Genomic DNA, 22,898 nt, shown 5'->3' with positions numbered 1-22,898 from the left:
TTTGTTTTATTTTGTTCTGTACAGCACCATGAAAATAGATGGTGCTATATAAATTATTATTAATAATAATAATAATAATAATAATAATAATAATAATAATAATAAGATCCTCTGCAACATGCAGGAAAACCAATTAAACCATCCACAAAAGGTGGCTGTCAAGCCTCTTCTTAAAACATGTGCAAAGATGGAGATCCCACAATCTTCGTAGGTAGACTGTTCCACTGTTGTACAGATCTTACCCTCTGGAAGTTTTTTCTTATATTTAATCAGAATCTAGATAGCTGTGACTTCTACCTATTATTTGGGGTCCTAATTTCTGTGGCCATGGAAAATAGTTCTTGGCCATCCTCCCTGTGGCACCCTTTTATATACCTGAACACTGCTAACATGTCGCCCCTCAGTCTTCTTTTCTCCAGACTGAACATCCCAAGTTCCTTCAACCTGTCCTCATAGGGCAGGTGGCTGGAACAGGAGCGCTTTTGCTACAAGCCCAGAAGTTGGAGTGGTTTCAGGACCACGGAGAGCAGTCCTGCTGCTAGAGGACCATTACCCAAGCAACTGGCAGGGATTTATAATCAGGACAGGAGAGTCTTTCGGAAAGCTCTCACCTCCTCAACCATGGTGTTGAAATTGTTGACTACAGCAGAATACATTGTCCTCATGCTCAAAATCAGCTAAAAATTGCATTGTCCTTCTTCCCCAGAAAGCAACAGAGATGACCTCTGTGGAAAAACCTTACATGGCTATATGAAATAACTATTAAAACAACGACACCATGGTGTGCAGTTTATCAAACACCTTACATGGCTTCTTTTTCTTAGTTATTGCAATTTGAAATGTTACAACTGGCATGGTCATCCTTATGCATGCTGTGAGATTATTATTTTTGAAACTTGAAGCCCTGTTGCTGGTTGTTGTCTTCTTCTATCCCCCCCCCCCCCACACACACACCTACCCAAATCAGATTCTGCATATAAAGAATGTAGTGAACAATGCTTAACTGGAGTCATATATTAGACAAAATGAATTGCAGGCACTGGTATTCTGCTTGACACTGTTTCCTTAATTGAAAATCAGCCCAACAAATGCACAGCTTTTGGTTAAGAACTAGGAATATTGCTCTTCTCTTGGCCGTCGGCTCTCAGGGGAGGCTGCTAGAATCCCTAAAGCAAGCACTTAATATATAGTCACAGCAGAGATTTCATTTTGTTGTTAACTGTGGTAATTGCATATATTGAAGTCTAGCTGGGAACTGTATCAGGCTGTATTTATCTTTATTTAAGGGGGGAAACTTCCAATGCCTTCCTCATGTGGTGTCAAATAGCATCCATTTTTGTATGTGAAAGTAATTAGGGGAAGTAGCATGATTTGTGGGTCCAATATGCTGCACAGATCCTGCTGCTTTGAACCAGCTAAGAAGGTCAGTTGATTCTTCACATGGGAGTGTTGCAATAAAGGTGACTATCGTTTTATCCCTTCCCCACTTCCCGCAACATTAAATCTAGTTTCCAGGAAATGAACATGCAGGTGTTTGCATTAACTATGCATGTAGTGTAATGAACTACCCCTACTTTATCTTGACATCAGACTTATTAGAACTCATTAAACTAAGGGCTTCAGCTACATTGCTTTTCAACCTCCATATGGCCACTATTTGTCTTTCACCTCCCTCCTCTTCGCTGAGATAATTATTTCATCATTATAACATTTAGGCAGTTGTCTTGATCAGGTTTAAAATGTGACACCTGGTGTAAATAAATAAATAAATAAACTTGGAGTTCCAGGCAAGCAGCCTCACATTTAAACCAGATCCCTGGCACCTATATACACAGTGTTAGGAAGTTCATGCTTCAGGAACCTAAGCAATGGATCCTGTATGCATAAGTGTTGGCAACTCAGTTTAATGAGATGACAACCACCTGAAAGCTGCCACAGGCTTGTTTGTGTGTTTGTTTTAATTCATGGTATCACCTTTAAACTAGTTCACAGGGTCACCCCAGTGATCCATCTTGCATGGCATTTTTCCTGCTTTGATGGGTTGTGGCTCTCCAAACATAGATCTCTACGCCTTCCAATGTAGGCTGTTTTAAACAGAGATTGCAGGGACAGAACATATGCTTGCATAACCATTGAGCTAGGAGCCCATGTCACAAATGTGAGAGAATGTTCCTGTACTCACAGAATCAGAGCCAAAAGAAATGTTTGGCTAATCATGCATAGTGTAGCTATGAGTGATAGTTTTATTTACCTGCATGTAAGCATGTGTGTGATCCCAATTTCAGTTGGTTAAACCTTCCTCAAATCTTTTTCTTCCAAAATGCCCTCCTCCCATGGGGTTAAAAAGAAAAGGAAAAAAGCCTCAATTGACTCCACTGAAGACTTTTTTCTTTTTTAACAACGCCCCCACCCCCCAATACGGGGTGGAATTTCAGGTAAAAATAGGTGGAGAGCTGCAGCCCTGATCCAAATCAGGACTTACATGAAAGTAAATAAAACTACACTATGGGCTCATCTACACCTATGAGCCTTCGAGGAGGGAGGGGGAGAATCCCAGGCTTTACAGCTTCTGGAATCGTCCCCCTGTGTGCACATGCCTGAGAGCGCCATCCCAGAAATCAAGAGGGACATTGTGGGCACCATTTCCCACCCCCAGAAACAGAATGCAATTGCGCTCCACTGCAAGTAAGTTAAAAACAACAACCTTGAAACTGCTGCCCCCGATGGGCAAGGACTGCCCCCGTGCAGCTCCGTGCCATTTCCAGAGCCCCACTACTCAGAGGGTAGAAGGATTGTGTGGCGCTGTTGTCTACTGCTCCTCCTTCTCACCACTTTCATGGACTGGGCCAGAGCAAAAGGCAAGCAATGCAGGTTGCAGTGTTGAAAATGAAGGGCTTTTGACAGTGGGCCACAGCTGGAGTGTGGGGCCTCAGAAGGCCTACTTTTGATGCCGGGTCTGACTGCCGCTTTACATTATATACACCTGAGCTCCATCTTTTCTGATGCACAGACATTGTCATGGAGATTTTCCTGGGGGTTTCTCGTACCTGAGTAAACAGAGTGGCAGGCCACCGCAGTGTGCTCTTTCTTCAGTCACTATCTGCAAATAAGTTGCCAGTCCCTCTCAGTATGTGTAGTATGAGCACAGCATTTCTGTGTATAACTTTCTTTCCTCAGTTCATGCTTTTGCTCGCTAGGGAATTCCTTTATATTTATTTCATCTGTATAACATGTAGGCAGTACTTTCTCAGTACAGCTTTATAAATAAAATCATCATCATCATCATATAAATATATAAAACTGATACATTATTAAAATAACAGACAGACATCTTAAAATTCGACTCCGTAGGCCTGCTGGAAGAGATCAGACTTTATAGCTTTTTTAAAATGCGGAAAGGCTGTTAAGTCGGCGGATCTCTCCCAGCAGGCCATTCCATAGCCTGGGAGCAGAAGAAGAGAAGGTCCTCTAGGTAATGGTTGTCAGCCTAGTTTTGGCTGACTGAAGTAAATTCTTCCCAGAGGACCTGAATGTGTGGGGCTCATTGTACAGGAGAAGGTGATCCCACAGGTAACCTGGACCCAAATGATGTAGGGCTTTAATAACCAACACTTTATACTTTGCTCAGAAACTAATTGGCAGCCAGTGAAATTATTTTAAAATTGGTGTAATATTTAAGATAAGTATTAAAAATTATTGGAGTAATAATTAAGATAAAAATACATGACTAAAATAAAACACAAAGTTCTTTCGCTGCAGCATCTGGAGCATAAGCTGCTAATGGCCTTTGAGAGTGTTGAGGGTAGTGCACCAACAGTACCCATTCCTAGAGATGTGTGATCTGGCCATGGTCCCACAGGCCTTAGATACATCCCATTGTGCTTCTGCCATGGGCTATATGTGGGGCTGCTTTTAAAAACTGTTCAGAAACCTCAGGTGGTCCCAGAACACTACAGCATTGACCAGGACTGGTTACAGGGAGCATGTGATTCCCTTGTTGCAGTAGCTTCACTGGCAACCTGTCTGCTTCCTGGCAGAATTCAAAGTGCTAGTTATAAAGCCTTAAACTCCTTGGAACCAAGCTACCTGAAAGCCCACCTTCTCCCATATGAGCCTGCCCATGACTTAAGATGTTCAGGAGAGGCTCTTCTTTCAATACCACTGCCTTCAGAGGCACATTTTGTGGGACTGCAAGAGAGGGCCTTGTAGGTGGACACTCCCAGGCTGTAGAACTCCCTGCCAAGGGAAGCTAGGTTCACTCCCTCTCTGCTGTCTTTGCACTACAGGCAAAGACCACTTTATTCAAGCTGGCCTTAGGTGTATACAGTAAGCTGCTGGGTTGGGTGCTGTTTTTATTCTGTTGTTGCTGTGGATGAGTTTTGGTTGTTGTTGTTGCATTATTATTAGTAGTAGTAGTAGTGGTATCTTGCCTTTTGCCCAGTGCTGGGCCACTAGGCAGTTTTACCAAATTAACACATATACAGTTAAAACCTACAAATAGTGCAATGCATTGTTTTATTACAGTTTTAATCAAGTTTTATTTATGATTGTGAGCTGCCTTGAGTTCTATTTTTCTGGGTAGAAAGGTGGAGTACAAATCAAAGAAAGAAAGAAAGAAAGAAAGAAAGAATTTAATATTAGTCTAGAAGATTAGTTCTGTCTTCTAGGAAATGGTAGAAAGTTCCAGGTAAAAAAGTTCCAGGAAACTGAGTTCTTCTAAGCACCCTTAATTGCCAAAGTCAAATAGGTACCAATGTTTTTCATGCAATTATGAGTCAGAGCAGACATAAACCAGAATGTGGTTTTTATCCTGGTTGTGCTTTTGTATTTTGTATTTGTGCTTTTAACCTGTTGGTTGTTTTATTATGGTTTTAATTTTTGTGAACCGCCCAGAGAGCTTCGGCTATTGGGCAGTATAAAAATGTAATAAATAAAATAAATAAATAAATAAACTCATTTCAGATATTATAATCTTAAGTGAATGCATATGAGGTGGGGAAAACATTGTAGTAACCGACTGCTCCCCGACCTATGTGGCCACATTCATCATGTACATGTGCAGGGATCCTTCTGTGCATACAAATGTATGTGCAGGTGTCTCTACACATGGTGATGAATGCACAGAGGTAAGGAAGATGTTTTCTATTTCCTTCCCAAAGAAGTTTGCTTTCCTTTTAAGCCCCAATAACTTCTGAAAAGGGCTCACATGATGAGAATTTTCCTTGTGCTTACCCTAAAACCCACAAGCAACTTGGGATCATCTTTCTCAGCCACTGCAAAAACCTGTCCCAAATCATGAGGATGATTCAGCACTACTGGTACTATAGTCAAGTAAACTGAAATTGTGTGCCAAAATTTTTATGCTCATTTTTAGCATGCTGGTTCGTTGTATGTGACTTTGCAAAGGTGCCATTTCTAGAGCAGGGATATTGCGTGCTTTCATCTTTCATAATATTGAGAATATTATGAATGCCTAGTTAACAACAGATTTAAAATGATTCTGTTCTATTTCAGTGTGTGCAGTGGTAGGTATTAATGAACTCAATATTCTCAAATACCTTCTACCAATACCTATCATATTACACTGTGGAAATCTCAGAACTTTTTAATTTCTTTAATTTTATAAACGTATAAAGATGTGGTTGGCGTTAAGTGGTTTATCACATATTTTAAAACTAAAAATGTTTGGCCCTTTACTTTTACAATCCTAATTAATATGTATAATTGAGGAACAAGTTCAGGTCCTCTACCATACTTCTAGGTCAGGAAAGGGCTAGATTGACTTAGCACATTTTGTCCAACACATTTTGTCTTCTGTATCTCCCACATGTTTCTCAAGTGCACTCTACTGTCAGTTTTAAATGTGTACAAATTTAGAAGTGTTCACATGTCCAAATGAGCAACAATCAACTTTCTTTGAAAGAAAGATTGCAGCAAAAGTCATGACACATCTGCTTTCTGGTCTCCAAGAGAGAGGGAAAGATTTCATTTTAACACAGAGGTAGAGTAGTAAAAGCATTTTCCCCAGATGCCAGAAACACTGATTATTATGCAAGAGCAGTTGTGCTTTTCTGGCTTATTATTCTAAGTGCATTATCAACACTGAGCCACAAACACTGTGAAGTTCCCTGAAAATTACCTGGCAAGAAAAGAGTGTATCCATCTTTTCCTTGCACTGGATTCCTTTAAAAGCCTTATGATGTAGCCCATGGTAGCTGGATCTTCATAAGGTTAGATGGAAGCAGATTCTTTGCCATGGGGAAATATACGATGCCAGGAGGCTGCCTTGCATGAAAAGTGGAACGGCTAGGCTTTTCCTACTGCAAACAATTGGGTGGGGGGAGGGGGGATATGTCACAAGTGGGAAAGAACCTGAGGGACACATCACGATCTGGCACAATGAGGCCCAACTGGACATTGAACTGGAGTAGTGTGAAAACTTTCTGTATGGTCTTAAGAAGTATAAAATACCTATCGGCCCCACACACCCTGAGACGGAGACACAAGATGCCATAAATAGGTGGAATTCTGGCCCCCAATTTTATCATATCATATCTTGATCTGCCACATAATAACAAGTTAAAGGGAACTTCCCCGCCTTAGTACCAGAGGGAGCACATAGAATCATAGAATCACTCCCGCTACTCACCTTGTGTGAGTGATCTCAACTAGCTCCAGCCACTATTGTAGCTGGCCTTTACTCTTCACTATCCCCCACATATGAGAAGTGTCCACAGAAAACCCAGTCAGGTCTTCAGCCCTGAGACTGAACCTCTTGAAAAAAGCCGAGAGATGTTGGTTCTCTGGAAAGCCGAGAGATGTTGGTTTGGGTATACTTTCTGATGCCTCAGTGTGCTCACCAAAGTTCCCTAAGTCTTTTCCCCTCCTCCAACACTGAAACCACCACTTTTATTTTTAAAGCTGTTTAATGGGGAAGGACATAATGTCTCTCACAGTGGAAAGGTGAGACAGAAACAGTTTGATAAAAAAATAGATAAACAACAACTGAGTCCATATAACACGACAGAATAAAATAATCCTAACACACTTTAGGATTATTTTATGATGAAAAGCAGGCAAGAAATTTCTTAAATAATTTCCATGCTCTGATGGAAGTGGGGGTGCTGCCAGTGTACTGTTAACTGTTTGGGGAAAGACACGGCTGTTTTAAATCCATGATAACATGATTCTCCCGACATGAACCTACCCGTACACTGCGCTCAACATCTAAGGTCCTCCTCCGAGTGCCTACTCCGAGGGAAGCTCGGAGGATGGCAACAAGGGACAGGGCCTTCTCAGTGGTTGCCCCCCGACTGTGGAATGATCTTCCCGATGAGGCTCGCCTGGCGCCAACGTTGTTATCTTTTCGGCGCCAGGTCAAGACTTTTCTCTTCTCCCAGGCATTTTAACAGCATTTAACAATGTTAAGTTTGTTTTTAATGGACCCCAGAATTGTTGTTTTTAAATGGATACTGTTGTTTTTATACTGTTTTTATGTTTTTAAAATTTTTGTATACTTTTAATGTTTACTACTTTTAATTGTTGTAAACCGCCCAGAGAGCTTCGGCTGCGGGGCGGTAACAAATAAAATAAATAAATAAATTCCCCCACCCCCGCTTAGCCAGCCTACATGAGGCTTGGGAAGCGAACTTTTTTTCTACGATAGAGGGGTAAACTGTTACACACACTCAAACATAAACACACAAAAGACAGGTATGGGAGCACTACTGTATGGAGGAAAATCTTCCATAAACCAGCCACAATTAGAACTCTACTAATTTAATACCATAATCGGGTTCAAATCCATCCACTGTGCAGCCTTTGAAAAATCATGCTTTCACTTCTCCATCTATAACTTGTGAATACTTGTGACCTTCCTCAAGGGTTTTATGGAAAACAAATGAAGCAAAGGTTGTTAGGCTTCTTTAAAGTGCTATGGAAGTGATGATATTAATTTCTAAAACCTGTTCAACTAAAATAAGACCGCTTAGCTTTCTTAATGTGTAATTATTATGCATTGATCTAAGGAACTGCAGTTCACGTTCTTATCCATTTGATGTCCTAATTATTATTGGTCATGGCAGAAGTGGATGTTATGATTGGATGCAAACTAGTGCTAAAGTTATATACTTCTACTGTTTTAATTTCAGGTTTGGATTCTCTAACAGGGCATGCATTTTCAGGTAAAGTTAGACTGGAATTATGTTGTACATGTGTGCTACTGTATACTGTGTTTGTGAGTTTATGTATGTGTATGTAACATCATGCATTTTGTATCACCTATCAAATGCCTGAAAGCAGGGTTTAACCAAGTAAAACATTCCATATGATGTCTTACAAAATTGAAGTGTTTACTACTAAAGTCCGATTCCATCTGAAATTATTGGATATAGATTTCCATCTAGTAAAATATATGGATATTTTATTATACACATGTAGATTCAAAATTAACTCTATAAGGCTGCAATCCTACACACATTTACCTAGGAGTAAGTCCCATTTTACTCATTAGGACATTCTAATGAGTAAATACAGTACATAGGACAGTAAGAAACAAAATAAGTATATAAAATCCATTGAAAAGGATGAAGTCCCCCAAAGACAATACCTCAATTCCTTAGTCATTTCAGTGGCATTTGTATGGGAACTGTTCTTTTGGGTCACATCTAAAGGTGTTCAATAGGGCATGATCTAATCTGTAAAGAGGTGGACAGAAGTTAAGATTGTTTGGCTTTCCTGTTTGGCTTCCTTTATAATTATTTGGCTTTCTTGTGTATTACTATCTGTGATAGTGCTAATTTTGGATTCAAAATAGATTCCCATAAGAGAGGTGGTGGCTGGCAGGGAAAAGACCGTTGTGCTTCACCCATTTGTGCTTTTTGACCATTCGTAGGAAATGCTTGAAAAACCTCTTGAGTTCAACAGGAATACACGAAAAGCCCAAATGGCTTTTGAGATGATCTGGATAGGGAAGCAAACAAATCCCCACAACTCATATTTGTATTATTTCAACTTGAAACTCATTCAGAACAGAACCTTTCAAATGTAGGGATGTGTGAATAAACAAAACCTGTATTCATCAAGGTCTCCAATATCAGACTTGAATCAGAGAGTGAACTGTGGGGGAGTGGGTTCACATGAAAAGTAGTTTTGAACACTTTTTTTTTCAAATGTATGCATCAGTTGTGCACATTTTTCAAAAGTATGCATTTTTCTCCAATTAAGTGTACTTGTATGGATTTTTTTTTTTAAAAAAAATGTATGCACCTGGGGGCAGGGAACACCTTTTTCAAGTACCTGTGCTTAGTTTTCTTGCACAAATCACATCACAAGCTTGGAAATGTATCAACTTTAGATTGTGTTTGATTGTGCGTTCACGTCTGGAAAGTGCAAATTGGGTAAGTTCTGGTCAAGAACAAAATGAAATGAATGTTTTAATCATCCCTATTTAAATGCTATATCGATGCCATGAATTATCCCACCCTTTTGTTCTGAATAGAGCTGACTTAACCTTAAGCTAAGTATGTGATAAATAAATAAATGTTAGGGAATATAAGGGTGTGCTCTAATTTCATTATCATAGAAACACCATTGTGCCTGTGTATGTCTGTGTTTAATGCTGGGGAGCTGTTTCCTTTGACATGTGCCTTTAAAATTCCTGTTTGGCTCAGAAAATGAAGGGGGTTTCTTTATCTGATGACACACAAATGGTGGCCATGCTTTCAATGGAGACGTTGAGAAGAAAAGTAAAGACAGATGAAAGAGGGAGAGACCCTAGTCATGCATTAAAATCTCTGGCACAATTAGAACCGCATGAGAGAGTGCAGACAAGTGCAGCCTCAACCCCCCACCCCCCTGTCACGTCCTCATTGCCATCCACATAATCAAGGATGGACACTTCCAGCATGGAGCCTGCTGAACTTGTGTAGGCTTCCCATGCAATTTAGAACTGTGATCAGGTTCTAAATCACACAGAGAACCTATGTGATGAGAAAAGGCTCCCAGCTAAAGACAGGGAGAAGAGCCTTAAAGTAAAGACTTTGATCTTAAAGTTGATGTGGATGGCAATATGGAACCACAAGGACTGAAGGATTGTATGATCAGAGTGATTTTCGCAGAGATGGTCAGAGGGAAGCACAAGCAGGAGGAAGTTGTAGTAAACTCAGTGAGAAGTGACATCACATAATTACACAGGTGATTTAGACACAGGAAGGATATGACAGATTGTGGACATGATGACGAGGATAAAGAGGCTTAGATGTTTGTAGACACAAAGAAAGAGAGAAATCATATTTATTTATTTATTTATTTATTACATTTTTATACCGCCCAATAGCTGAAGCTCCCTGGGCAGTTCACAAAAATTAAAACCTATGTGATGTACCCCGCCTCAATCCAGAAGGAGAGGAGGGTAACAAATAATAATAATAATAATAATAATAACCATTCAAAGTATAAAACAGTATAAAAGCATGATATAAAATACAATATAAAAGCACAACCAGGATAAAATCAGCAGCAATTCAGAAATACATATTTAAAAAAGCAAAGTTAAAATTAAGTTTATAAACTATTAAAATGCTGAGAGAATAAAAAGGCATCTGAAAGAATATAGTGTAGATGCCAGGCGAACCTCCTTACGGAGCTCATTCCACAGCTGGGGTGCCACAGCAGAGAAATTTCCTTTGGCAGGGGTTCAGGAGAAGGACCCCTGAGGATGACCTTAGGGTCCAGGCAGGTACATAGGGGAGGAGGCGTTCCTTCACAGCAGAGAAATTTCCTTTGGCAGGGGCTCAGGAGAAGGACCCCTGAGGATGACCTTAGGGTCCAGGCAGGTACATAGGGGAGGAGGCATTCCTTCACAGCAGAGCATTTCCTTTGGCAGGGGCTCAGGAGAAGCACCCCTGAGGATGACCTTTGGGTCCAGGCAGGTACATAGGGGAGGAGGCGTTCCTTCACAGCAGAGCATTTCCTTTGGCAGGGGCTCAGGAGAAGGACCCCTGAGGATGACCTTCGGGCCCAGGCAGGTACATAGGGGAGGAGGTGTTCCTTCAGATAGCCTGGCCCCAAGCTGTTTCAGGCTTTAAATGTTAATACCAGCACTTTGAATCGGACCTGGACTGGCAGCCAGTGAAGTTGGAAAAGGACTGGTGAGCCAGTATCCTAAAGGCTCTATGCAAATCTTTGAAAATGCCAGACAAAGGAAGGAAAGTTTGGGTGGAAAGACTTGGAGTGGGCAAAATTGAAAGCTCAGAGATAGACTTGGGAGTAGCCAGTATAGAGATAATAGCCAAAACCATGATTGCAAATCAGAAGTCCAAGAGTGTACTAAAGAGTGAGGGAATGAAGGACAGGGTGGATGACAATTCCAAATAGAAAGTAGGAGAGCCCCCAAGGCAGAAAGGGACAAAGTGAACCAGAAATCAACAAAAGGAGGAGAAAGATAGTGCCTCAGAATCCCATGGTTGTGAGTGAAAAATTCTTTGCGTTCCCTTAAAAGAATATATATTCACGTTTTGCATGCTAATTTTATGTCACACATAGCTCCATGAAATTGGATTTTATAGCCAAGAGCAAATCTGTAAAGAAGGTAATTTAAACTAAAGCTCATAGAAGTGGTCAACTTGTCTTGCTAAGGGCATAAAACTGTCATTGATCAGACAACGTAGGATTTTTTTTAATGCATCTAATGTCTTCATCAAAATTTAAGCATAATGAATGTAGTTCTTATATTTCATTTCTCCTATGCCCCAATATAATCAGTTAGACAAACCAAGGCCAGATCTAGACCAAGCAGGATATAACACTTTGAAAGCGGTTTGAAAATGGTGTATGGAATGTGTTGTGGGTCCAAACAGTTGTCAATACCATTATAAACTGTTATAAAGCAGTAGTGTAGATCCTGTCAAAGTGAACCATTCATGAATTACACCAGCAAAGCACAGAAGTGCATTTTCCATGGAACCTTGTGAAACTCACTTCCTTTCCCTTGGTAACTAAAGCTCCAGTATTTTTAAAAACTTCCTTGTGACCGTGTTCATTGTTGGTCCCCAATGTGAAAAACGGCTGCATCTTCAAGGCCTTGGACTGAGATGGGTTAAGAATAGATAATTCTAATTCAGATGTAATGGAAAACCATGATCTCCTGCTCTGTGAATGAGACATAGCAATCTTGGGCTTGCACAGACCTCATTTCTTTTCCTCTTTCACCCCTCCAGGAAGGAGATCAGAAGTGTCCACTTTTGATTTTAAACAAACCAGAATCCCCCCTGATGAAGTCCAGATTCAAAGAATTCTGTTTTGTTTAAACTATGGTGAAGTGAAAACAACCCAGTATTAAGTTATGGCTTCAGATCCTGGCTTGATCTGAAGCCATAGCTTCATGTAGGGATAGACAACCTTTTTGCCCCCAAGAGTCACCAGCAGTTATGGTTGAAGGCATTCATGGAGGAGACCAGGGCCAATACCCCCACCTCTCTCTTTCTCGCCTTCTTTCTCTCAAAAACACACATACACATCAGCCTTTCCCCTCTCTCTCTCTCTCTCTCACACACACACACACACACACTCACACACAGAGATACAGACAGATTGAATGCTTTAACAAGAAAACCCCAAAAGAGATCCTGATCCCAGATCTCTCCTGAAACGTTGTTGTAATTGTACTTAAGAATTATTATTATTATTATTATTTATTTATATAGCACCATCAATGTACATGGTGCTGTACAGAGTAAAACAGTAAATAGCAAGACCCTGCCGCATAGGCTTACAATCTAATAAAATCATAGTAAAACAATAAGGAGGGGAAGAGAATGCAAACAGGTACAGGGTAGGGTAAGCAGGCACAGGGTAGGGAAAAACTAACAGTAGAAAGTAACAGTAGAAGTCTGCTTCACACCAAGGTGGTATTTTGGCAGTCTTCTATCAATGTGCAAGTGTGCATCAGCAATGCAGAGGAGGGAAAGCACCCAAATGAATCGAAGGCATTGAAAGCTATGAAAAGCTGTTGGTGTATGGAACAGTAGAGATTTCCTAGGGTGTCAGTTCTCCATTGGAAACAAGACCAGGGAATTCGGTGCCCTAAAATCAGGGAAGAAATTCAAGTGACAATTTCAGAAATGTCTCTGTCAAAGATCTGTTTTTCTACAGGCAAATTTGCACAACTGTGGGCCCTTGCCTCTGCACAGAGCATTTGGAACCCTGGCTTGCAGCCATTACTTGTACATATCCCAAACTATAAAATGGGGGGAATTGCTAACACAAAACTATAAAGAAACTGATACAGCACAGCCTATAATTGTTATACTGCTTGTTATAAAGATTTAAGACCATATGCCATTTTTTCACTTTTATTATAATAAGGCATATTTAAGCTACAAATGTGTTCCATTTGTTAAATTGTCTCAGGATTTGCTTGACAGACTGGGAAATCTGAGTATAATTCTGGTGTGCTTGCTGTTGTCTTTTTCTTTAGTTAGCAGCAATAAATTTTGGCTAATTGTTCATCATCCAGTTGCCCTCATTAGAATTAATTGCTGGGGAACATGGGTGGGAGGGTGCTGTTGCACCATGTCCAGCTTGTTCATCCCTGGCTGATGGCTGGTTGGCCGCAGTGTGAACAGAGTCCTGGACTAGATGGACCCTTGGTCTGATCCATCGGGGCCCTTCTTATGGTCTTAATGCAAAGCCTGCCTCAAGATTCTGTGGTGGGGAGGGTGGCTGGACAAGATGCTCTTGTTAGATCACACCAGTGCCCATCACTTCTTGGACTAGCCATCACTATCCCCATTCTGCTCACAAGCTTGGCTTACTCAGTGGCAACGGCTCTGTACTGGGCTGGGGAACTGAGCAACCGTTGTGTTTCCCTGCCCAATACAGCACCACTGTCTATGGGTAAGTTCCTATGCAAGTAGGGAAGTATGAGAAGTTAGTTTCAGTTGGGTTTTGAGAAGGACCAAACATGGACTCTAACACAATCTGCGGTCGAGGTCCGTACATTTCCGAGTTTGCAATGCAATTTGCAGACCAAAACGGTGGCGTTCAAGAGCATGCATACATTTGAAAAATGCACATGAAAAGGTGTGTATTTTTTAAAAAATGCACACAAACACGCTTTAATCAATTGGGGATAAATGCACACATTTCAAAGCTTATGCAATTGATGTGTATATTTGACAAAATATGCACAAATATATGCACAAATGTGGTCCCTGTCTGATACAGACAAAATGACCTTTGAGGTAGAATTTGGAGAAATTTGGCAAGCTCAAGTTTTGTGTGTATGTACATCCCTGTGTGCAAGCAGGTAGGTCCGATGCCAGACTTCCCTTCACATTTGCAAGTGGGCTGGCCCAGCAATGGCTCCTGACCCATTCGAGTGCTACTACCAGGTCAACACAGATGGAAGGGGCCCAATTAGCAGTGGGTGTTGAGGGCGGGGACAGGCAAGGTGTCAGTCCTTGCTGCCCCTGCCAGGCTACATGGGACTTAGCAAATGCCACAGTATTCCAGGTGCTAACATCTGGCCTGATTAGTTCTGGTTGCAACCAATGTAGAGGAAGGACAAAGAGATATGGGGCAATTATTTTAAGCATTAATAAAAATCATGCAAATGTAGACCACAACTGATCATAACATTTTTGTGATCACTCTTGGTATTTGCTACATTAGAGAAGATCTCAGATTTTTAACCCTCCAACAGTTGTAAGAAGCATTTTACTAAGGAGATATCAGGGTCAAATAGACCTCAATTTAGTCATAATTTTAAAATAAATGTTGTTGACAGGACTTCAAATATGAATGTGAACTTTTAAATATGAACGTGAACTTATAATATGGGCTATTGTTTATAGTTGATGGTACAATTATACAACTATACATTGATGGTAGCTGGTGTCTCTAATGATCCCCAGTGTTAATTTTTACAGAGTTTAATTAGACCCCTAAATTTACACATTATTTTTCCTTCAATATGAAATCTTCTGAACTATGAATAAAGAAAAAGAAAGTACTGCATGGTTAACACCTCATTTTCTCAAGTGCTTCATCATTATAAAGTTGCTATTGTTCTGTTAAATTAAAATTTTGACCATGCTATGGTCATTTACACCCTGGTGCTTTAGATATGCAGTGTTTCATTTTCTTACACTGCCTTACATTAAAAATGAATGTCAAATGAAAAATATTCAGTGAAAATATTTAAAATTCCATCTCATATATTAATGCTGCGTTGCAGCATAAATTGCATATGTTGTTATCTGCTTGATGGGAAAACATCCATAAAAACCTTTACCGTAGGTTGTTACTGCTCCTCCTTTAAAAAAAATAAGGATTATGCCCCTTTTTAACTGCTCCTCCTTTTTAAAAAATAAGGATTATGCCCCTTTTTAACATATCTTCTTTCCACTCAATCTATCCCAGTCATTTATTTTGAAATGACAGCCACTTCAACGTAGTGGCTCAATCGCAATATACAAAGCTTCAAAATATTATGACTATAAGAACAACCTGTACTCATGTTCTTCTAGCCAAAATACCTAGCAGAACCTAGTGGTTGGCAAGCCGGGAACTGCTCATCTTGTGAGCGCTCATGCTGTCTGCCCCCCACAAGCCAGGCCTTGTGAACCCCTGTAGAGTGCTTGTGAGATTTGTGAGCCCCTTTTCCCCACTGCATGAATGGCAGCCACCATTACCACAGCATGGCAAATTGTGCACTTTCCAGAGGCCCTGAAAAGTGTGCTTTCCCCCCACCCCATGCTGATGGGTCCATTGGTGAGAGATGCACCATCTCCCCTCTGAGCTTGGAAGTTAAGCAGGGTCAGGCCTGGTTAGTATTTGGATGGGAGACTGCCTGGGAATACCGGGTGCAGTAGGCTCCCTACTCTTCTTGCAATGAGCAGGCAGTTGGACTCAATGGCCTTGTAGGCCCCTTCCAACTCTACTATTCTATGATTCTATGGTGGCATTAAAGGCCCCATTAACGCAAGGATAAGTGTGCAATTGACACAGCAGAAGGACTATGCAATACCCAGTGGACTTTTGCTACATTCCTAAGTTCATTAATGCAACAGAAAAAAAAACACAATTTCCCCAACTTTGTGGAAATCACACGTTTCCTCTCCTTGCCCATGGGGCCTTTAAAGCCCTAAGTGGTAATAGGGCATTTAAGGTCCCTATCGCCGGCAGGGGGAATAAACGTGTGAGTTCAATGGCACTTACTCCCAGGAGAGTGAACGGACGCTGGTTCCCAAACACCCTTCAGGATTCCAGCGGTAAAGCACTACAACTTGTCAAAATAAGTAAGATTACCCTCAGTATTTGTGAACGTATAGCTTGCCCCTATTCCAGCACAGTGAAATTCCTATTCCACCCGCACAAAAATGGGAGAAAAAGAGCTGCCCCTTTCGCGGGAGGCAAAAAGTTTCAAGAAAATTGAGAGGTATTTTCAGAACAGCACTACTTAGTACTTTATAAAGCTTGAGGTCAATCAATCCAAAGTTTATTGTACTAGCCAAAGACTTTGACAAATACATCAAAAGAAAGCATACATACATATATACAGTAATACAAATACGCCGAAAATACACAGATAACTTGAAATTTACCATAACTAAAACTCAGCAGAGAGAGAGAGGCCATTTCTACCCCAGCCCAGTGTAGTGGGAGGGAGGGGTAAGATCTCACGAGCTCCTCGCCTTAGTCCACGTGTGCTCCAACAAAACGTGAGATTTTTGGTCTTTTTTAAAAAAGCTCCATCCCCACCCCCACCCCACCCCAGCCTGGTTCCATCCCTCTATTGCTCCCCACTACTCGCAGGAAGGAGGGAAGAAACCGGGATGGGCAGCCACACCTCCCGCAGTCTCGAGACAATCCCAAGACTGTGGGAAGAATCAGATTTTCCCTGGGAGTACTTATCCCTGGGAAAACCTGTTCTCGTCCCTCCTTCCTCCCAGGAGTCCCTGTGCATCATTTAGACACACAGGGACTCAGCCGTGACCAGCCCGCATTTTCGGGCTGGTGTAGAAACGGCTATAGAGAATCCTCAGCAATTCTGCTTAAAACACATTTAGATTTTGACCATTTTGAATTTCCTTTCAAGGAGGGTTATAAATGCAATAAATAAATAAATGAGACAGATTCAACTGGATTTGTCCAAGAGATTCAGAAGAAGGGCTTTCCTCAGGACCGCAGTAGGAGCTAAAAGGATTATGTTTACCCACAATGCCTACTCTGATCCCATAAATTATTATCACATGCACACATCTGGTGCAATTTGCATTTTTTTTTAAAAAAAAAAACCCTGCACATTAGATGTGAAGATACATTGATTTAATGTCATTTGAAGTTTGGCCCTCACTCTTTTATTACAGCCAGATGTGTAGGTGGAGGCAATGTGGAGGCGTTGAGAAATTCAGCCTACATGTGAGATTCATTTCTAGCTGGAACGTAGACTTTGACCCAACATGTTTCCTTGTGGTGGGGCAGGACTGACAATGCTAAGCTAAACAGATAGCAAAGGGAGAACAAATTACCAGTTGTTATGGAGGAAGAAACATTTCAGTGAACACTCATGAGATTTTTCTGGTGTCACATCTGTCATAATAGCAGCTTCTTCAGGAGTGGAGGGGAATCAGTTCTGTATGTGTATTCTAAGATGACAATGGAGCGCCTAGAATGGAAACTAGCAATGTTAGCTAAAGCATGCTTCCTGTTTCTATGGGAACCACAGTTCACAAAAAAATTATGCAAGAACTTTAGCTGAAATATGGCATCTTTTTCAAATATTAACCGGTCCTGCGGCTTTTGAGTTTGTTGTTTTCCTTTCCTTATAGGAAAACAAGTATAAGCAAATAAACGTTTTAAATTTAAAATATATGCCATGAAAAGATAAAGCCTATTTAACGTGGAAATGTAATAGGAAAGTAAATAGCAGCTTTATAGTTAACACACATACACACAAATACTCCATGTATAAGACTGTTAGCCATCGAAATCCTAAATATGCAGCGTCATTTATTTTCTACATTCTTTCTTTCTTTTTTAAAACACCTGTAATAACTGTCACTAGGAGGTTTTTCCTTTTTATGCAAAATAAATTGTACAACAGGTGAGCTACTTCAAAGGCTTTGGCCTACAACTCCCATTGGCCCTAGCCATCACAGCCAATGGTGAAGGAGAATGGGAGTTTTAGGCCAAACAACTGGAGGGCCAGAAGTCATTCACCTCTCTTGTAAATAATATAATCTCAACTGTAAACTGGTTGGTGGACTGTAGTCAGGTTGCTGGGTCAAAATAGGGATGGACTGATCAGTCTATTCCAGTCCAGGATCTACACCACCGCTTTACAATGGATTTGAAGTGCACTGACAACTGCTGGGGCCCATGACACATTCCATATACCATTTTCTAACCGCTTTCATATCCTGCTTGGTATAGATCTGGCTCAGATCACTTTCAGATATGTTCATTTATGAATCTGTTCCATTCCATTTTCAGATTCAGATTATTAAAACACGTATTGTTGTTTTTAAAGATCCACATAAAAACTCACATTTAAATACATATTTGTAAACACATTTTCACACAAAATACATCATTTATACATGTTGTCCTTGGGTAATCTTATTCAATCTCATGGCCTCCAATATCATCTGTATGCCGATGATACACAATTATATCTTTCATCTCCGGATCTTTCTCCTGATGTTCACGATCGTATCTCGGCATGTCTTTCAGATATCTCAGCTTGGTTGCTTCACCGTCGTTTGAAACTTAATATGGCAAAGACTGAATTGCTTGCTTTTCCTCCTAAACCTTCTCCTCATCTCTCATTCTCTCTTACTGTCAATAATGTTACACTTACTCCAGTCAAGGTAGTCTTGGCTTTATATTTGATTCCTCGCTCTCCTTTATTCCTTATATTGAGGCAGTAGCTAAATCCTGTCGTTTTTTCCTGTATAATATTGCCAGGATTCGATCATTTTTGTCTGTCTCTTCTGCCAAGACTCTTGTTCATGCATTGGTTATTTCTCGGTTGGACTACTGCAACCTTCTTCTCACTGGCCTTCCTTCTTCTCACATCAGTTCGTTGGTTTCTGTTCACCATTCTGCTGCTAAGATCATCTTCTTGGTTCGCCGCTCTGACCATGTTACTCCACTTCTGAAATCTCTTCATTGGCTTCCAATTCACCTCAGAATCCAATATAAACTTATCCTGTTAACATACAAAGCTTTTCACTGTCTAGCTCCTTCCTATCTTTCCTCTCTCATCTCACACTATTGCCCTGCTCGTGCTCTTCGCTCCTCTGATGCCATGTTTCTCGCCTGCCCAAGGGTCTCTACTTCCCTTGCTCAGCTTCGTCCATTTTTTTCCGCTGCCCCTTATGCCTGGAACGCTCTTCCAGAACATTTGAGAACTACAAGTTCAATCGCAGCTTTTAAAGCTCAGCTAAAAACTTTTCTTTTTTCTAAAGCTTTTAAAACTTGATTTTGATCTGACTTTTATACTGTTAGTTTTACTCTACCCTGTGCCTGTTTGGTGCATTCTCTTCCCCTTCTTATTGTTTTATTATGATTTTATTAGAATGTAAGCCTATGCGGCAGGGTTTTGCTATTTTATTGTTTTACTCTGTACAGCACCATGTACACTGATGGTGCTATATAAATCATCATCATCATCATCATCATCATCATCATTCTAAACATATTTTCTATTAAAAAAACCAAAAACCTAGTTGCAAGTTCTGCAGGCCTGATTAAAATGATATGACAACAATGTGGTTGTTTAGCAAGAGGGTACCTCCAAATACTTAAAGTAATTAAAATTATAACAAAGAGATCACTACCAATTGCAAAATGGTGCCAGTCGGAATGGGGGAGATATGTTGCTCAGTAATTATTGTGCAGATGACAGCCTACCCCAAAACATTTGCAGAACCATATTCCACACAATTCTACTAGCGCAACAGCAATGGATGCATATCAGGGTGTGGCAGGAGATGTTTTTGCCTTTTGTAATAGCACTTACAAAAGTGCTTGGAAAATGTACTATCCCCATGACAAAAATGCTAGCAATGGGAAACAACAAATGAGTATGTAAAAATAAATCAATTTATTGTAACACTTTTCCCCTCCCAACAAAAATATATGCGCGCACACACATCCAAGCCTGATTGTGTCAAAAGACCTTCATACTGCAATACTAGGCACATCTACTCAGAAGTAAGAAGTCCCGTTGAATTTGATAGGATTTATTTTCAACCCTAAGGCTGCATTCCTAAACCCATTTACCTGAAAATAATCCCCATTGAAATCAGTGAACCTTTTTCCCTCCCATATTACTGAAAGGGTCTCTAAGTTTCTCATGACCGCAATGCAAATTAGAAAAATAACGCTGCAATCCTTCTGAGAGAAGTAATTCACTAAGCTGTATTTTGTTTTTATGTCACTTTTTATCTATCCTTTGCATGTTTTGGTGTTAATTTTGCTGGTCTGCAGCCGTAATAAATAACAATTTGAATTTGTATAAGATTGCACTGTAAGAATGCTTATGTTTATGCTGCATATGTATTCAGGAAAAATTACCATAGTAAATAATTGCAGGTAAAATGTGGCTGGCTGCATCACTATTCAGAAGCACAAAACAGGCAGCAGTTGCAAATAACCGATAAAGACAATGCTAAACAGCACACAATTGCACAACAATCTGAAAAAGCCAGAAACAATGGGGCAAAAGGACTGATATAATATATAAGCAGGAAAGAAATTACAACAGAATAGGTGCATTTAAATCAATTACATATATTCGTAACATAGCAAAGATTCAAAAAATCAGTTTCATATATTTAGTACTGAAATGCTGAGTGACAACTTTACAGGACTCTAGATTTTACACCTGTTTCACTGCAGCTTCCTCAGAAACTCACTATAGTTACTGAAAAACATAACATAATAGAAATGAAAATAAATCCCAAAACTGAGGTTATACATCAGGAATTTGAAGATAAGGGTAATATGAATACCAGCTAAACATCTGCAACTCACCACCACTAATAAGGATGTGCTGTGGGAGAAAAGGTGAGGCCATTCTTAAATTGTTCTTTAATTGTCCTCCAAGATGGATTGACTAAAGAAAAATATGAACTTCCAATTGCAAGGTTAATCAAAGAAATATAACAATTGTAAACAATTAGCTATTCTTCTGACCTCAAATCCCAGGCACGTTTTTTTGAGAAACTTCAGAGGTGGTGAGTTTTCTTCAAGCATTTTACCCTCGTGTCTTTTATATATCTTCCTTAAAGCCACATCTATCTAACTGCAAGGAATTCAAAAAGGTAATTACCTTCCCAAAAATGACGCAAGTTCAAGGCTCGTGTTCAAACCCTTGGGCTGTACCATGTATAATTTAAAGTTCCATTCAGCCTCCCTCCTTAGAAGAAGATTGTCATAGTCACACCAGTTATATCTATGGGCATAGACTCCATCAATAACCAAGAATCTGAGATCATTATAATGGTGGGAATAATCAATAAAATGTTGGACTAAGGGTGCATCCAGAACTTGGCAGCTTAGTTTTGAACGGTGTTCTACGACCTGTGTTCAGATGCTACATGCTGTTTTTCCTACATATAACAGTCCACAGGGACAAATGATGATATTCAGCCACATTTTACCAGAAAAATTCCATCACACAAATTCCATGTGATAAAAACCTGGGATTTTTATTTGTATTAATTTATTATTAACATTGATATATACCTCCTTATCTGCTAAAAAGCCATCAGGGCAGTGTACAACAATTTAAAACAGTAACACCTTAACACAATAAAAAAAGAACTTTAAATAAATGTTAAAACAACTATGACATTTAAAAGGCGAAATTAAAATGTGTCTTCACACCCTTTCTAAAAGCCATTAGAGTGGAGGCCAATTGTAATCCTTGAGGGAGCACATTCCATAGTTTGAGGGTGACTATGGACCACTCTGGGCAATGTTGCCCTCAAGATGACCTCTCCTGTAGATCTTAATATTCAGGAAGGTTTATGACAAAGATTGGTGGTCCCTTAGATTTTTCCAGACTTATTAAGATTTAATAGGCCAAGCATAGGCAGGAACAGTAGCTTCTAAAATAATGGTTTAAGACTGAAAAAGTGTTAACTTCAAATGAAGGCAGGGTCCCCTTCCTATCCAGCTATCTTCCAAAAAGTTTCAGGAAGCCCACAATTGCTCTGATCTCCACACTGATTTTTCCCCTGAGGGACTTTTAGTTGCTGCTATTGCCTGTAAAGATCAGGCACTACATGTAGTATATGCTAGTTTATGGCCCACAGCATTACATGTTCTGTCGATTTCACTCTTACCTGGGGAACTGAAATTTTGGGAATGTAGCCCAAAGATGTAAGAGTCCTGATTCTCTCTCTCTCTCTCTCTCTCTCTCTCTCTCTCTCTCTCTCTCTCTCTCTCTCTCCACTTTTTCTATGTGCTGGCAAAAGTTTTGGTATTAGAGTATTGGCATCAAGTATTCCTGATTTCTTCTGCTCCAAAAATAAAAACGTAGTCTGCAAAGATGGCATGTGATTGGCATAAAAGAAGGGGAATTGTCTGTCACTCATTCTTATGTAAGCCGAGTGGCAATCCTAAGGCAAGCATTTTTATTAGGATGTAGCAGAAGCTGCTTTTCAGTAAACAGGGTTAGAGGAGAAGACCTTGCTGTAGAAAACAGCCAGTCGCACATATTAAAGGCGCTCTTCAGAATAATAACTCTCCCTGAGGCATTAAGAAGTACTCCTAATAATCTCGAAGACATCAGGTTGAATTAAAAAAAAAACTCACATTAGACTGTTCACTTTTATTTCAGTCTCCATAGAAACTGACTGTTCAGATGTTAAGTTATTTTT

At 40.1% G+C, this 22,898-nt stretch overlaps 1 protein-coding gene across 2 annotated transcripts in view; it reads left to right on the top strand.

The window, feature by feature from the left end:
* The window catches only part of DLGAP2 (DLG associated protein 2), a 305,540-nt gene that overhangs the window by 141,643 nt on the left and 140,999 nt on the right, over positions 1–22,898 (top strand). The window contains exon 3 of one of the 2 annotated variants that reach the window (XM_063125107.1): positions 8,151–8,183. The exons of the other annotated variant lie outside the window; for it this stretch is intronic. The gene's annotated coding sequence lies outside the window, so the exon portion shown is untranslated. The remainder of the gene's footprint in view (positions 1–8,150; positions 8,184–22,898) is intronic. 2 annotated transcript variants of the gene reach the window in all.

Source organism: Elgaria multicarinata, chromosome 4 (genome assembly GCF_023053635.1).
Source record: "Elgaria multicarinata webbii isolate HBS135686 ecotype San Diego chromosome 4, rElgMul1.1.pri, whole genome shotgun sequence".
NCBI classification, from domain to species: Eukaryota; Metazoa; Chordata; class Lepidosauria; order Squamata; family Anguidae; genus Elgaria; species Elgaria multicarinata.
Note: the sequence above shows the minus strand (reverse complement) of the source record. Positions and strands in the feature narration are given on the sequence as shown.